At 40.9% G+C, this 15,346-nt stretch overlaps 1 protein-coding gene across 2 annotated transcripts in view; it reads left to right on the top strand.

Moving 5' to 3' along the window:
* Positions 1 to 540: 540 nt before the first annotated feature.
* CNOT2 (CCR4-NOT transcription complex subunit 2) overlaps positions 541 to 15,346 on the top strand; it is a 91,116-nt gene continuing 76,310 nt past the window's right edge. The window contains exon 1 of one of the 2 annotated variants that reach the window (XM_074901516.1): positions 541 to 623. The gene's annotated coding sequence lies outside the window, so the exon portion shown is untranslated. Of the gene's footprint in view, positions 624 to 1,226; positions 1,339 to 15,346 lie in introns of those variants that run through there. The other variant, XM_074901517.1, reaches the window with a different exon arrangement.

The raw sequence follows: 15,346 nt of genomic DNA, 5'->3' as shown, positions 1-15,346 counted from the left end.
CAGCCCCCGGCACCCCTGGGGGCTCTTGCCGCCGCAGGGTGAGAAGAGAACCGGGGAGCCCCGCTGCCCCCGAACCCTGCTCGTCCCAACACCCCGGTCTGGCCGGCGCATCCCGCCTGCGCGCCGCCCGGGCCGGGCCGGAGACCCGGCTGTGCCGCCCTCTCCCCTCACAAAATGGGTGTCGGGCCAGACGCCGTTGCCCCGCGTCCCCGGCCAGCAGCGCCTCTGGCAGCGCCGGCGCCTCCGGCAGCACTAGGCCAGAGGAGCGCGGCGGGGCCCGGCAGCTCCGAAGCGGGCCCGGCTCCAAGCGCTGGGCCGCGTCTCCCGCGGGAGGCGGAGGGAGCGCAGCGGAGCCGAGTCTTGCTGCTGCTTCCTCCTCCTCCTCCTCCTCCTCTTCGTCCCCCTCAGCCCCTCCGCGCCGTTCCCCGCGGGGCCGCGTCCCTCCAGGCCGTGCCCGGCCGTGCGGCGGCGCTTGCCCCCGCCCCTCGGCGCTGGCTGCCGGGCCGAGCGGCGGCGGGGTCACGGCGGCGGCGGCCGGGTCAGAGGGTAAAGGTTGCTCCCCCAGCATCCTCCGTGCTGGATACTCAGCCATCTTGGATCCGCGGGACAAGAAAATTCATGCGGTGAGTCCGGCCCCGGCCGCCCCCTCCCCGGCCCCCGCCGCCGCCCTGGGCCCCGCTGCCGTCCCGGCCGCGGGCCGATGAGGGAGGGCCGGGCGGCGGCGCGGCCCGCGGCGGGGCCTTGCGGGTCCGGGGCCGTCCCGCCGGGTTTCCGTTTGCTTTTGTCTCCGAGGGGGAACGGGGGGGACGCGCGGCGCCCGAGCCGGGAGCGCAGCCGCAGGCCCGACCCGGCCCGCCGCCCCCCGCCCTCCTCCGCGGCCGCGGGCGGCGGTAGCCGCCGGGCGCCGCTCCGGGGCAGGCCGAGGCCGCGGCCCAGCGGTGTCTGGGCCCCGCATCCTCCGCGGCCGCCGCTGGCAGCTCGCCCCGCGGCCCGCTCGGCCCGCCCGGGACGGCTCCTTCCCGCCGTCGCCTAGCCGCGCGCCCCAGCCCGGCCCCGGGCCTAGCGACGGCTGCCTCCGCGCCCCCCCCTTTCGCACCGCCCCCCCACCTCCCCCCCCCCGCCGCCGAGCCCGTCTCCGCGCTGCCGCGGGGGTGCGCGGCCGCCCGGCCCTCGCCCGCCGCCTTCCCCCGGGCCCGGCGCCGGGGCAGCGAAACCTGCCACCCACGGCCGGGGCTGCCGCCGTCCCGCTCCCGGGCGGCGCCGGGCTGCGCGCTGCGCCGAAGTGGCCTTGCGGCCTGCGCCGCCGGCCCCCGGGAAGGCCCGGAGTGAAGAAAGGGGGTGAGACGGGGGTGCTGCTGGCTGGTTTTCTGTCAAAAAAATATTTTTCTCGTTCGCATCTCTTCCACTCTGCTCCGGCAGCAGTTAAGGTGATGTGTAAACAGGTTCTGGTGTTCCCTCGGACGTGTTTGTGAAACAAACTTGAAACGGACCGAGCCGCTTTCCCGAGCGGTGCCCCCGGAGGAGGGAGCCGGCCTTCCCCTGCCCGCCGGGGCGGCGGTTTGAAGGTTTAGCGTGAACCTGACCCGAGGGGGAGGTGGGACCGGGTGACAGGTTAGGGATGAGAGGGGGACACTAGAGCGGTGGGGAGGGGTTCGAGAGGCAGTGTTTACGCTGTAGTTAGTGTAGGTAAGCGCCTGACGGAAGCAAGGATGTGCTTACTTGTATCTTAGGTGTAGCATTTCTGTTTTGGGGTGGTTTTTTTGTGAAGTTATAGGAACTTTGTTTTGGAGGTTTTGTAATACGAGAAAATGAAAACATGCTCGTGTTAGATGTGGATTAGCAGCAACAGAAGCTGCTGATCCGCATCTAACACAAGCATGTTTTTATTTCTGCTGTAACTCTGTTTTGTCAGGGAAAAACTTGTTTCCAACTTTGCACTAATTTATCCCCAGGGGAAGATAAGAACTTTTTGTGCCTTATTCTTGTGTACGTATGTGTGTGCATGTGACTTGAGTGTGTGAATGAGACATTCCTGTGTGCCTGCATGGCAGTAACACCTGGCACTGGTGACCAGGTGCTAGTTTTAACTCTTCATCTGGAGGAAGAGAGTTTAAGATGATTGAACCTGCTGTCACATCAGTTAGTGGAAACCTCTGTGTTTCTGGAAACTGGGATATGTTTCAGACTGTTAAGACTTGTAAAGACCTGCAAGAGCAAAATAATTGTTTAGGTTTATATATTGCAAAGGCATCTTTGCTTGAACCTGGAAGAACTGGGATGTGTGTTTTGGTGTATGTTGATGTACTCCGAGTTCTCTTATAGTGACAAGTTAATAGAACGCAACTCACAAGATCCAGTTCTATCATCTTGAAGACTATGTATGTGTCCAATGCCTTTCCCCCCCTGCCCCAACTTCCACTATTGTTTATGTTGAGAATTCAGCTGGCATGCTAAACTTCAACGTGTCACCTGCTTCTGCTTTTAGGAAGGGATTTGAATACTTGCTATGTTCAGCTGACTGACTTGACTTGCAAGTGTATTTCCGTTTCACTTTCAGGAAGCTGTTGATAAAACTAAGAGTGTAGTAGTAGTAGTAGTAGATAAACCTTGTCTACATGTCTTTTCTAGAAAATATTGCTGTCAAAGTAGTCGATGTTATTGTAACCCATTTGTGTGTCAGTTTTTTATCAACAAATGAAAGCAAAAGCCCTTGGCTAAGAACTGAAAATTTAAAAAAAAAAAAACAACCCTGGAATAAAGAAAAAAAAGTTTTGAATTCTCTTTAAAAGAATCCAATTTTAGAGAACTGGTATTCAGTGGAAAAAATAGGGTAGTTAACATGTCCTGAAGTTTGATGCTAAAACCTGGTCCCATAAGTGGCTGTTTGCACTTGTAAATCTTGGTCTGTACCTTGGTCCCTTCATATGAAAGTTGTGTGTGTCTGCAGTGAAATGGTAGCTCTCAGAAAGTATTTCTCCTGCATTTGCTATACAGTGTGTTTCTGTCTAGATAGAAATTAGCTCTGAAATTAGAAATGTTACTGCCTTTTTAGCCTCTGCTGTAGCTTTTTAAAAAATTTACTTATTTTTGTGTTAGTGCAAGGGTCTGTCTGTTGTGTAGTAATTGCAAAGTTGTAACCTCATTATAGCTTTAAAGCAATCTTGTATCGTAACTTTGTTAATTCAGAAATGTCTTGCACCCCTTTGTTATTAAGAAGTGAATAGAATTTAAAAATACACCATAGTTGAATTAAAATTAGGTGTCTTGCACCTGGCTTTCTGACTTGATCTGGAAACTTAAGAGAACATTGAATTGCTTGTTTTGTTATGAGGTAGTATAGAAAAGTGTGCCTAAGCTTCCAAGAACAAAATTTTGTACTAAAGTAGGTAAGTCCTTGTATTTTAACTTTTTTTTTTTAAATTATATCTTCCCTTAAAGCTATAATGTGCTTGAATACAGATTTTTTTAAAAAGCACCTTAAAAAATGTGTTCTTAAAAAAATTTTCTTAAATTCCTGGCAGAATACTTGTCATATTTGTTGTATATGTTTCTAAATGTTAGCCTGGATAGAAATGTCTGTGGCAGTCTATGTAGAAGTACAGTTCTGTAGGAGGTCAAAACAGTATTTTTTTTGCCACAGATTTAAATGTCTGCTCTGTAAGTGATAATTTTTAAAAAATTATTGTTATGAGTTACAGTGCTTGTCAAAATGAGTTACAGTGCTTGTCAAAATCCAAGAAGTTTAAGTTTGGTTAACTTTACTTCATTTGGGCTTTTGAGGTGTAAATAAAGAAAAAATTGGATGTAAGTGTTCTTCTACATGACAGAGATCTGCTAATATTTTAAAGTGAGATTTATCCTGATTGTTTCAGATATACTGGACTGAGCAATTCAGAACAACCTGTTTCAGTTGTGTTTCCTGAATAAGGTTGACATTTTTTCTTCTTTTATTTCCAAATGTGCTTTAGCACAGATGTTCTCTGTTTGTGTTTGTTGCATTGGTCTCCTGACCAAGGTTCCTGTAAAAACATATGAACTACTGAAAGTTTTTGGGTAGTCTCATTGACTTAAAAGCACCTACTTGCACATTGACAGTTAACTTTGTGTCTGAGAGTTTTCAGGATGGGTTAATTGTGCTTTATAACAGCATAGGAAGAATTGTGTCAAATGAAATTATTGGACAGTAGGATGTTTAAAATTGTTCTTACGGAATAATTTTGCTTTTAGAGAGGGTGTGTGTATACCAAACATGGTATGCACTAATCAGTAAGAGATATCTACATAGGTTTTAAAATATTTTTTTATTTTTGCTGATCAAACACAAAAAGAACAATAAAATGTTGAGATTGCTTTTAATTTATGTTTTAACTTTAATTTATAATACTCTGCTAAAAAATGAATATTTGTATTGTGGTAGGTGTACTAGTTCAGCTTCTGGTCTGGTTGTATAATAAGCCCCAAATCAAGGTGTAAATGATCCTTGCCCAAATCAGTTATTGAGCCCCCCCCGATTTGTCTTGAGATAGAGTAGGTTATCAGTAGTGTTACAGAAAAGTGTGCATTATTTTTCCCCTTGGCTTGCTTGCTCTGCCATCTGACTGCTCTTTACACTGCTAATATATTTAATTTTACAACCCTCTACATTTCCTAGGTGGATTCCTTTCAAATCATACTGGTAGGTTAAAGATAGTTTATAATTGAGACTTTTTGCAGACACATCTTTTTCCTGCTGAATAACAATGCAAGGGTTGTTGATCAGAAATTCATTAGTAAGTAAACCATTGTTTCCTCTCGTTTTTCTTTTGATTTGCATTAATGTTTTGGGGAGTATTTTTAAGTATCATCTTGTACCCTGTGTTGCTTAGGATTCTTCTTGGTTGCAGTGAATAATTTAATGAACTTCTGAAGCATCTTCAAAGTTCTGACTTTCCAATTTTTTATGCATTTGGGGTCAATGATGGTTGAATATAGTTGGCTAAGGTCAAGTTTTTTGTAGAAAGGTATAGTTTATTAAAAATTTAAAATTAGTATAAAATGTTGGTGTATTTGTGGGAAGTAAAATGGAAGCTCCTACTTTGTATTACTCTCACTGAGCAGACAGTAATCCAGTGAATTATGTGCGTCCAGTGAATCCAGTGAGCATGACCATAAGAGTTGGAGCATGCTTTCTGTCTTTGAGTTACCTACTGAAGTGATGGGTGACTCTGGGTAAGTAATTTAACCAATTTATAGCCAAATTCTAGTCTGTAGTAAGAGGATAATGGTTTCCCGTTATTTACTTGCATGGTTCAAGGCTTCTGTGGAGCTAGATACCAGTTAACATATATAGTTAGAGAAAGCAATGTTAAAAACACCAAAATGGTCCTATACCAAATTCAGTAGGTGGCAGTTGTATTGTTTGTCCTTACATGTTTCAGAACAGTATGCCCACAACATTTTCATTACAATCTAAATTTGCGTTTATTTGAAAACAATAGCAAGGAGTTTCCAGGCACCAAAAAGCAGCAGTATGATTAATTACATTAAAACAGCCACCAACTATTTTAAATTGTAAACTGTTAATGTTTAGATTAGTAGGCAACTTCTTGGCAAACAAGTTTTTCTAAGGCTGCCTTCGTAGCACAGACAATGATAATGTAATATTATATCTAATCTTTTCTGTCTAAGGTTGTAGGAAGATGCCCATCCTAGTGTAAAATAAGTAACTAATGCTTGTGTCAGTGGACTGATATACACTGTATGACAAGTATAGAGTGTGCGATGATTTTTTTTTTTTTTTGGTCAAGTTTTACTGGAATAGTATTTTTCCCCTCCCAGCCTACTAAAACTTTGCATTGTTTAAGGTAGACTGACTGTTCTTTGTAACTATTTTTAATGCATTTTTTTGTTCTAATTGTGAAAACTGTTCTTGGAAAGGAAGTGTTGTCAGAAAATTATAATGGTGGAAAAAAGGTCTGCCAACCTTCCTTCTGTTGCTCTGCTGTGTAGGGGACTTGTTCAGGTATATGCTTGGAGTCTTTCACCATTCAGTAGTAATGCAGTTTGTGAGAAAGTACTTGTTGCATATAAATATAATTTTAAAATAAAAAGTATAGAGTAGGAAAATAGCAGTGAAGCCGGTATGTATTTATATATTTATATAATGACTAAGTAGGCTAAAGAAATGTATAGAAGAAAGTCTCTATCTTCCTGAGAGTTTATAGCATGCTTTGTGGTGTGGAGAAGTGGAAATCTGAAAGGTTTTCAAAAAGAAATCAGAGCTGTATGCAGTATCAACTTTTGAGAGACTGAAGAGATGATGAGCATTTCTGAACCTTAAAAGTACCTTGCAATATTGTGTCCCCTTGTAAAACTGTTTGCAGTAAAAAATATCTTTATATGAGATATTTGTTTAATTTGTTACAGTGTTGATACTCTTCTCGATACTTCCCTGTGCGGCGTAGGTTTTTTCAATGTCCTATGTTGAAATCTTAATTTATTGGCTTATTTACTGGGGGTGGATGCGTATTTCTAGGAAATTGATTAAGATCAGCATTGTACACGAGAATAAGTCAGTATCTCTTTATTTTATGGTGGAAGTTGAAGTGAATTCAGATTCCTGTGCTATTGAGATATGGAGTTAATTTATTATTTTTTTTAGGAAACTTTTTGGCATTTTCAGGATGATATGTTTTGGGCAATAAATACATGATTTGTTTTCCCCCTAATTCATGGAAGTTCAGATATATAAGATCATGTATGTTGTGGGACATCTATGATGAAACAGGAAGTATTCCAAATTTTTTGAAAGGATAACATACAGTTTTCAAGAGACTGGTGCTCTTCTGAGCTTTCCTTATTTCAGGTAGGTGTGTACTGTGACTACCAACAGTATATACTTGATGACAAGTAGTATTTTCATAACAGCTTCATTAGGTGTCTGCTAACTGTTGATACTAGTTGTGGTCCTGATCTTTTTTTTGTCTCCAAAAGACATGTATCTTAGTTTAAATGACCTTGCTTTGGTTTTGTTTAAAGCATCTGACAGTTCTTTTAGGGTCCTAACTGTAGATTCAATTCCAGGTCTCCCTTTCTTAAATATGCTACTAGACTGAATTCATAACAACAGCTCAACAAGTCTTGAAAACTGGGATGACCAAGTGTAAGTCTGGTTGGCAGCCAGCAGTGGCTCGCTGAGAGCAGGTGTCTTTAACTGCCCCTTAACTGTAGCACATGTGTATTCCAGTATACAATTGCTGGACTTTTCTATACTAGTGAATACCTGTATCTGAAGAGTCCAGTTTTTAAGACAAAAACATTTTGAGAGGTGTATTTTAAAACTCAGTAGATTAAGCATAGTCCACAGGCCATGCTGTTAATGTATTTAGCAAAGAGCCTGAAGAGAAATAACGTAGACTGCAAATGAATGAACACTGGTAGTAAAATCTGTTGATAGTAGAATGTGCTTAATGGATTGGTTTGTCTGTATCTGCAAGAAACAGGGGAAGCAATATTGATAAATTCAGGTTGGGTTGTTCTGAAGAAGCAGTGGGATGCATGATGACAAAGTTAGCTGTCATTTTTTAAAAAGTAAAAATGAGAAAAACAGTGAAAATCAGAGGCAGTGAGGGAAGAGTGAAGTTTAATCTAGGCAAATGCATGCTGGGTTCATAATGCAGTATCCAGCACTGTTCAAATAAAGCAAATACCTAGGAAGCTTTGATTCTGTTTTTCTCAGAAAGTGTGATTTATGAGATTATTTCGTTTGTCCGTCCCTCCTTCCGGTGAGTGTATATCTGTGTATGTATATATAAAAATTTAAAATACAATAAATATATATAGGTAACTTTTGAGTTAAGTCAAAAGTTAAGCATTTAATTTATATTTATATATGGGAACTTAAATCAGAAAGAGAAATTAAGACTCCAATTATGGTCCTACAGACCTCATAAAATTGTGTGTAGGTAGAGAAAGAAAGTCCAAATTAGTGCACGCTCTTGGAAAAGAGATGGTCAGACCTGATTTAGTATGTATTCTGTAGGATGGCAGCTGGTCAGGCAGCCTGTGAGTGCATGCAGACTTCGAGAGTGTCTGCACCATGACTCTTTTCCCTGGAGCAGGGGGGAGGGAGAGTCATGAAGAAATGTGGAAAAGGAAGGAAGTTGAGGGCTATCAGGGTGTGGGAGAAGTATTAAGAAACAAAAGAATAAATCTGTAAGAAACTAGGTTTTATTCTGCTGTTTATAGAAGGGAATATATCTGTATTTATGATTAGTAGTGTGTTTGTGGGGTTTTTTTAATGTATGCAAATCAACTTTCTTAGTCTCAGATGGTTCAGTAGTTTTTGGAATTGGCAGGGGAGAACTCTAATCTGAATCGAATCTTAATATTCTGCTCCAACTGAGCGATTGTTCTTTGTGCACATTGATGTAACTGTCCATGGCTCTGCAAGAGATTCCAGTGCAGTACTTAATTTTGTAATGTGCTTCTAAAAATAAGGGCATAGTCTTATGTAACACTTCTTGTATTGTTAGCACCTAGAGGTTTCATCTGCACTGGTATGTAGTGGAACACATCCTACATCATTTTTGATTGTGGGTATTTACATCTGAAATATTTTCACCGTCAGTGTCTGTGGCCAAACAGTAACTTTGCTTGTGTTTTAGGAATATCAGATACCTTGTCTGCACAGTTAGGCATGTTACTCATCAGCATTTGCAGAGTTTTATGGTATTATTTTGGCATATCTGAGTGAAACAACAGTTTGACAGTACTATATAGTACAGTAGACATTTGTTTTTTTGAAGAAGCCTGCTGGATTTCTATTCACAGGTATGTGCAGTTTCTCAGAGACCTCTCACATAATATGGCTCTGCACTGTAACTGTAAGAGTTCTGAAAGTCTGTGGATGCTGCAGATGTGCAAAGATGTTAATTGTAGTAATGCAACTTTGAGGGCAAACTTGAAATATGCTTGAAAATAAACCTCACTTTTTTCAGTATTAGGTGACATTTATTATCAAATTATACATTCTCTTAGCTGTTGTACACCTCTTGCTGTAGCTTTAGCAATGTTTCATCTATTTAATGTTACTTTTCCCATGTTTTTTGAATTTAGGCTGCAAATCACATGTTAAATTAAATGATAAATGCATCATGTCTTGCTGATAGGATGACACCTGTACAGAACAGACTTGTCATATGTAAATAATTTAAGGGACAGAAATTGGATTTATCAAGAATTACAGCTTTATTACAGAGTAACTTGGTTCTCATTTTTCACCACTTCTCGAGCAGGTGCTATATTTCAGGAGCTATATGTTAGGAGCACAGCTGAAATTTCAGAGTAGAAGATTAAAAGTCGAGAGTCTCAAAATCTGAGGCCAAAACGGTCCTTATAAAAGTTAATTTTCTATTGTGTTGTTTACTGACATCCCAAGTTCTTCAATTTACAAAGTCTTTCTCTTTCTCTGAGGGATCCTGTAGTTCAGAGAAGAGTGAATTCAAAGGAATCTGAAGTCTCAAGAAGTAGGTACTTGTAAAACTAAACAAACAGGAAGTCTCTTCATTGCATTGCAGTTTAAAGAATAAATGAGATTTTGTAGATTATTTTAATTTTTTTTTTTTTTTTTTTAATCTGAACAATTGAAATTACCTTATTTCTTAGCAGTGTCTAGGTCAGGTATCCAGGACTTTAGGTCAGGGGAGGTACAGTCAGCCCTCAGACCTCCTTGTCAACCATGAAGGTCAGCCTGAAAGACTGAAAAATTTGTGAAGCTTGTCAGAAGCCCATGCTTCAGTATGAGGGTCACGCTTGGTAAAGTATGGGTTGCTTTTGTCTGTCCTGAGGCTAAACAGCATATATACATACTCAGCTAGGTAGATATGTGCTATTTCTATGTGATTAGGTTTTCTTTCTAGGTTGGACTTGGGCTCTTCAGTGGGAGAGAGGGCAATGACAGTAGGTGACAGCATGTGGTAAGGCTGTGCCTTCTCCCTTTGGCTGTGGATCTTAAGAGACCCTCTTGACCCAGCTTGTGTAGGGGCAGGGGGTGGGTACCACAAAGCACTGCACCACCCTCCCTGGAGGCCTGTGGATACCATTCCCTTATCTTGGTGATGGGGAGACAATCCCCCCTGGTTTTGGGGAACTGCTGAGTATTTTGTTTGAGGGGAAGGAGCAGGATGTTCAACACAAAATTGTTGTTACTCCGCTTTGCCTTGTGAATAAGCAGCACTTTGCCTTTTTCTTAGTTCTGGGCTTTCCAAACAGCCCTGAGACACAGCTGGAGCACTGTGGCTCTGGGGAAAGGAAGGACATTTGTCTGCTGGCACCAAGGGACTCCTGAGTGCCATATTCCTTATGTATTATAGAAAGGCCAAGACTGGGTCCTAGCCATGGTGGAGTAAGCATAGACCTTTGATAGGCAAGGCAAGGAGAAGGACAAGGATGGGGAAAGCATCCTGGAGAGGAAGAGTCTGTGCAGGCTGGGCCATGTTGTTCTGTGCCTGGTGTGTCAGCTTGGACCTAGCCCGTCAGTTAATACTCTGTGTGTAGAGGAGAAAAGCAATGTTTTTATAGTAAATATGCTGCTGTGTTCTGTTTGATATTGTTTCCTCTTTTTCTAGAGCAGTAATCCAGCAAGCCAAATGCAAGAAGAACACATGGGTTGTGTATTTCAGCATTTATGTGCCTAGTCTTTTTTAAAGAGTGTATTCCAGAGTTTTCTTACCACAACTGTGTCATCTATCTGTCCACTGGTAAGAGAAGACTGCTAATGTCGAGGAGGCCTGGTGGTTGTTGGCATTTTATCATTGAGTCTTCCTGGCCAGGTTTGACCAGGGTTGTGTTGGGAAACTGTTGGTATCACTAGATTCACGGGAAGGGGTATTAGGAGAGGGGAGTTTTGTGAAAATAATTTCCTATTTATTTTTGTGTAAAGAGTCGGTATGTGCTTTTTACTTTAAACGCTTAATTGTCCTGCTAATATAATTTAATTTTGTGAAGTTGATGTGTTTATCCAGCACTCCTCATATAGCTTGCCATTTATGAAAAGTTTTAGGGTTTTTGTGGAAGATGGTCTAACCCCCTTCTTTCCTCTCTAATTAAGTAAAACTTTGAAATTTTGTCAGGTTTATTCAATGTCTGTCTTTTTGACTTTCAACTTGTCGAATGAATGGATAGTCTTTCATTGACTAACACAGGGTCAGAATGAGCTCACATTCCTCTAATGTCACCCTTGTCATGGCACTCCATAAAACTGTGTGGGTTTGTTGTGATCCTTCTGAGGTATGGATATTTTGGTTGTGAACATGTTTCTGTGAAAACTCTTAGTCACTAATAATTGTAGTGACACTTTAAAATATCTGTTACTGTTTTTACTGGAAAGGAAAAAAGCATAGAAAACCTCAAGAGAATGATAGATTTTGCTTAGAAGGTAATCTTCTAAAATTGTTACACATGAAGAGCATTTAAAATAATCCAGTTGTCAGTGTTAAACTCTTAATACTGAAACCAAAAAAAAAAAAGTGAAAATGGTCTTGCCTAATAAGTTGCCTTCATGCTTTGTAGTGTCAAATGCAGAAGACATACCAAATTTTGCCGTGATTAACAAAAGAAAATTCCATTTGGTGGTGTGTTTCTTCTCTCTGCATGCAGCTACCACAGTTCTGCCCACATTATCCGTTTTTTATTTTCTTTTTTTTCCCTCTCTTCTTTGAAGAACCACTCAGTATTTTTTCTCTGAGTTAACAGTTCAGCCATGTGAGGGTAAAGGTGCTATCTTAGAACAAGTTGGACAGTGCTGACAGAGTGGGTTTGGTTTGGATTCCATAGCAAGTTCTTGTCATATACTGGAAACCTCACCAGATCCTGCTCCTGTCAGCAGTTCAACCTCGGTGGACAATATCAAACTGGCAAAATAAAATCGGCAAAAAATCAGAATTACATATGGCAGGATTACTAATGGAAATATGTCCCTTGAGCAAGAATGAGACTCCTAGTGATAGCTTGTAATTACACATCTTTTTTGAGGAGCTAATTTAAACTTGGGGTGGATGTATGAAGTGATAGTGATTAAAAATCTATGCAACACTGTTGAGGTGGTGATATCCCTCACATACTCATTTTGTAATATTTCCTTTACATTTTTTGTAATATCAAATATGCTTTGAAATTTCAGCTATTAAAACATTTGGTTTTTTCTTTTTATTACTTAGTGCAAGAAGCTTTGAATTGGGTTACTATGTAAATCTAGATAGAAGCAGCTATGTTCGATCAAGTGGTGAAGGCATTCCCAGTGTTTATACAGGCACATGATGCTGTGAACTTAATTTTTATCAGAAGAGAGGGTTTTAGATAAATGCAGAACACTTTAGCTAGTCTTTTTTTGTCTTCTGTGCTCCCAGAATGCCTTCTTTTTCTACCTTACATATTCTTAACTTTTGGGTTTTTGTCCCTGTACCTCTGTTACTATTTTTCGTCTATTCTTTTCATTTGGTTTCTTTGCTTCCCCAGCAATCTAAGATTGAAAAGTGAAGTTTTGGATTACCTCATTGTTCTTCCTGATGATTAGTCTTTGTATTGCCGTGTCATAAACTTGTCTCGTTTTCAGGTCATAAACTGAGAGGGATATAGGTCATTGTTTATATGAGCATTTGAAGTTCTGTTATAAACAAACTCCTCCCTCAGTCAGTACATAAACCCCTGCTTCAACGGCTGTTAAAATTGCAAACTCAAGGCAGTCTGAATTTAGGAAATGCTGGAATGAAGGTTTTTTTTTAAGTCAGGTTCCATCTGCATATCACTGTTACATAGTTTTTTGATCAGTGTTTTTCACAGAGGACTCTGGCCTCATTTGTTAGACAGGATGTGTGCTGTTTGCTCACTGAGATTTTTCTTTTTTAATCCCATTGTTCAGGTCATGCTATCCAAAATTAGACATAAATTCTAGATTAATGTTTTCTCCCCAGTTTCTTCATTACAATTTCATGGAAGTGCTTTATAATATGCTTTTGCAGAAGTTGTATTTTTACGTTGCCTCACTGAGGTGACAGCCATGCATTACAAGTAGAAAAGAAAAGCATTGGCTTAATATTTCATAACAGAAATATCTTTCATTTAATTTACAGCTGTGAATGGTTAAGGCTTCTGCATAGACTTTTGAAATATTTCAGGCAGAAGCCACTTGTGAAAATTGTTGTGTGGCTCCCCCAGCATTATTTAAAAAAACCCCAAAAAACCCTTAAGGGACAGGCATAAAATCAGTTTGCATGTGTGACATTTAAACACTTTATCTAGACACGTTGTTTTCTTTCTATAGTGTCTGTGTCATTAATTAGAAGAAGATAGAGGTACATCTTGACAGTGAGTGGTTCCTGGTCCATTGGCTGTGCACCAAAAGAAGGAGGAAATCCAGAAATGGTGGGTCAGGGTCTGAAGTGCATGATGTAGTGGCTGGGTCTTTGGGACTCTGCTTTCCTGTCAGCATCTTTACATATCTGTCTCTTTCTACAGTTTTCTTTTTCTGTTCCTGTTCTGAACTCCAATTCTTCTGGTTTCCTGCTCCCTGGTGTCCTAGCTATCCTCCTTATGGCACCCAACTGATTTTTAGGAGAATTAAAAGTATTCCTCAGTCCTAGGATGAAGTGTCCTTATCTATCCTGTGGCTAGGCTTACATCCACACCATTGCACAGAGGTTTCATGCAAGAAGGTGAAACATGTTGTAGATCAGCAGAGAGAAGTTGTGAAATTCTGTACAATCTCAGTGTAGCATGTGAGCAGGGTGGGGTTGCAGTGCCTTACAGCTGAAGCAAACTTGAGCAGGTCTTCCTTGTGATGGTACACAGTGCCTTCCTAAGACAAGAACATACCCTGCATGTCAGTCTTCCACAGTGTTCAAGTGCTAGAGCATCCTGACAGACTAGATTTTAAAATGTTTTCAGCTGGAGGGGGGATATTTTCCTGTTTAAAAAAATCCAGAAATGATTGAACTATCTTAGTTACTTTAAAAAAAACCCAAACCTGATCAGTTCAGCCTGAAAGATGGTTAAAGGAGGTATTTGGGCATAAAAGGCTTGTGCATTCTGTAATTTGGCCAAGTGAATGAATATGGGGTCTTAAAAGCAATAATTTGAGATTATCCAACACAGTATTACCGCCTGTGCTGTCTGTAACAATTTAAGTAATTCTTAAAAGTAAAACCGAATCTGTATGTTTTCATAGCTTTTTCTCCTTCCAAAGTAGTGTGTTTGAAGGCAATGTTAAACAAGGCCGAGATTAAAGTGCATTTCATGTGCATACAATTTATTGTGCAGTTCTCTGAATATGGAGTATAAGAAGAGCTATAGAAAATTTCTGGAAAATCATTAGTCTAAAAGTGTTGGATAAACAGGATTGTTTTCAGAATTTCTAACTTTAAAACATGATACAGTTTTCAAAGTGAGTTATCTACCCAAGATTGCTTTTGAAAATGACGCTGGAGTTAAATGCTTAGAAAATATTTTTGCACTCTTGATATTTTTTTGGTTTGTGTTGTTTTCTGAAAAGAAGCTTCACTTGATGAAAGAGGTTGTATCCATAGGAAGGTTGCTGACATTTATGAAAATAGATTGGAAAGCAGGGTTTAGCTGTAACTTCATAGTTAAGGAATGACTACCATTGTTACACAAAAAAAAAAAAAAGCTGGTATTGTAAACAAAAATATGTTAATATCAGAAGATGCTAAGTTGTAAGGGCATAGGAGGATTATGTAATCAGGAAAAGGATGAAGCAGTTAAAAGAGAAAGTGTTTGTTATATGAGGAGTGAATGCTTTCAGGTGAGGTGAAGGTTTTAGTTTTATTTGGTGTGTTCACTTACCTTAAAACTATTGTGAAAGTAGTAAAGATGTCTATTCAAGTAATATATGGCTCATTTTCTCCTCTTCTTCATATTTTTTGAAATTTTATTCAAATTCAAGTGAGGTAGTGAATACCCAGACTCAGTTATGAATCTTTGGGTGTCAGTTTAAGATCCAGATTTATCCCATCTCTCTTCCTCCACTTAATTTTAATGCTTGAGGTGAAATTTCTCTCTTCTGACTTCAGCTGGCTAAAAGGTAGGCATCTAGGCCTCTGGGATTCCAGGGAAAGAAATGGAAGCCCTTCTTATGTATGCTTGAATACCAGAACTGAGCATTTTCTCTCTAAATGAGTAAGTGTAACTGAACAGAGTATGTGTGTAACAGTAATGTGTTTAACAGATCATACAGTCAGCGTAAGCACTGCTGTACCCTCTTCCTCCTTTTCAGACTATACTTGTGCAATGCACATAGAGCAAATATGCTGCTGATAGTGAACAATCCATAGTTTACACTAGGATGGACTTA

The sequence above is a fragment of the Athene noctua genome, chromosome 3, assembly GCF_965140245.1.
Source record: "Athene noctua chromosome 3, bAthNoc1.hap1.1, whole genome shotgun sequence".
Classification (NCBI taxonomy): Eukaryota; Metazoa; Chordata; class Aves; order Strigiformes; family Strigidae; genus Athene; species Athene noctua.
This window is presented reverse-complemented; position numbering and strand designations above follow the sequence as displayed.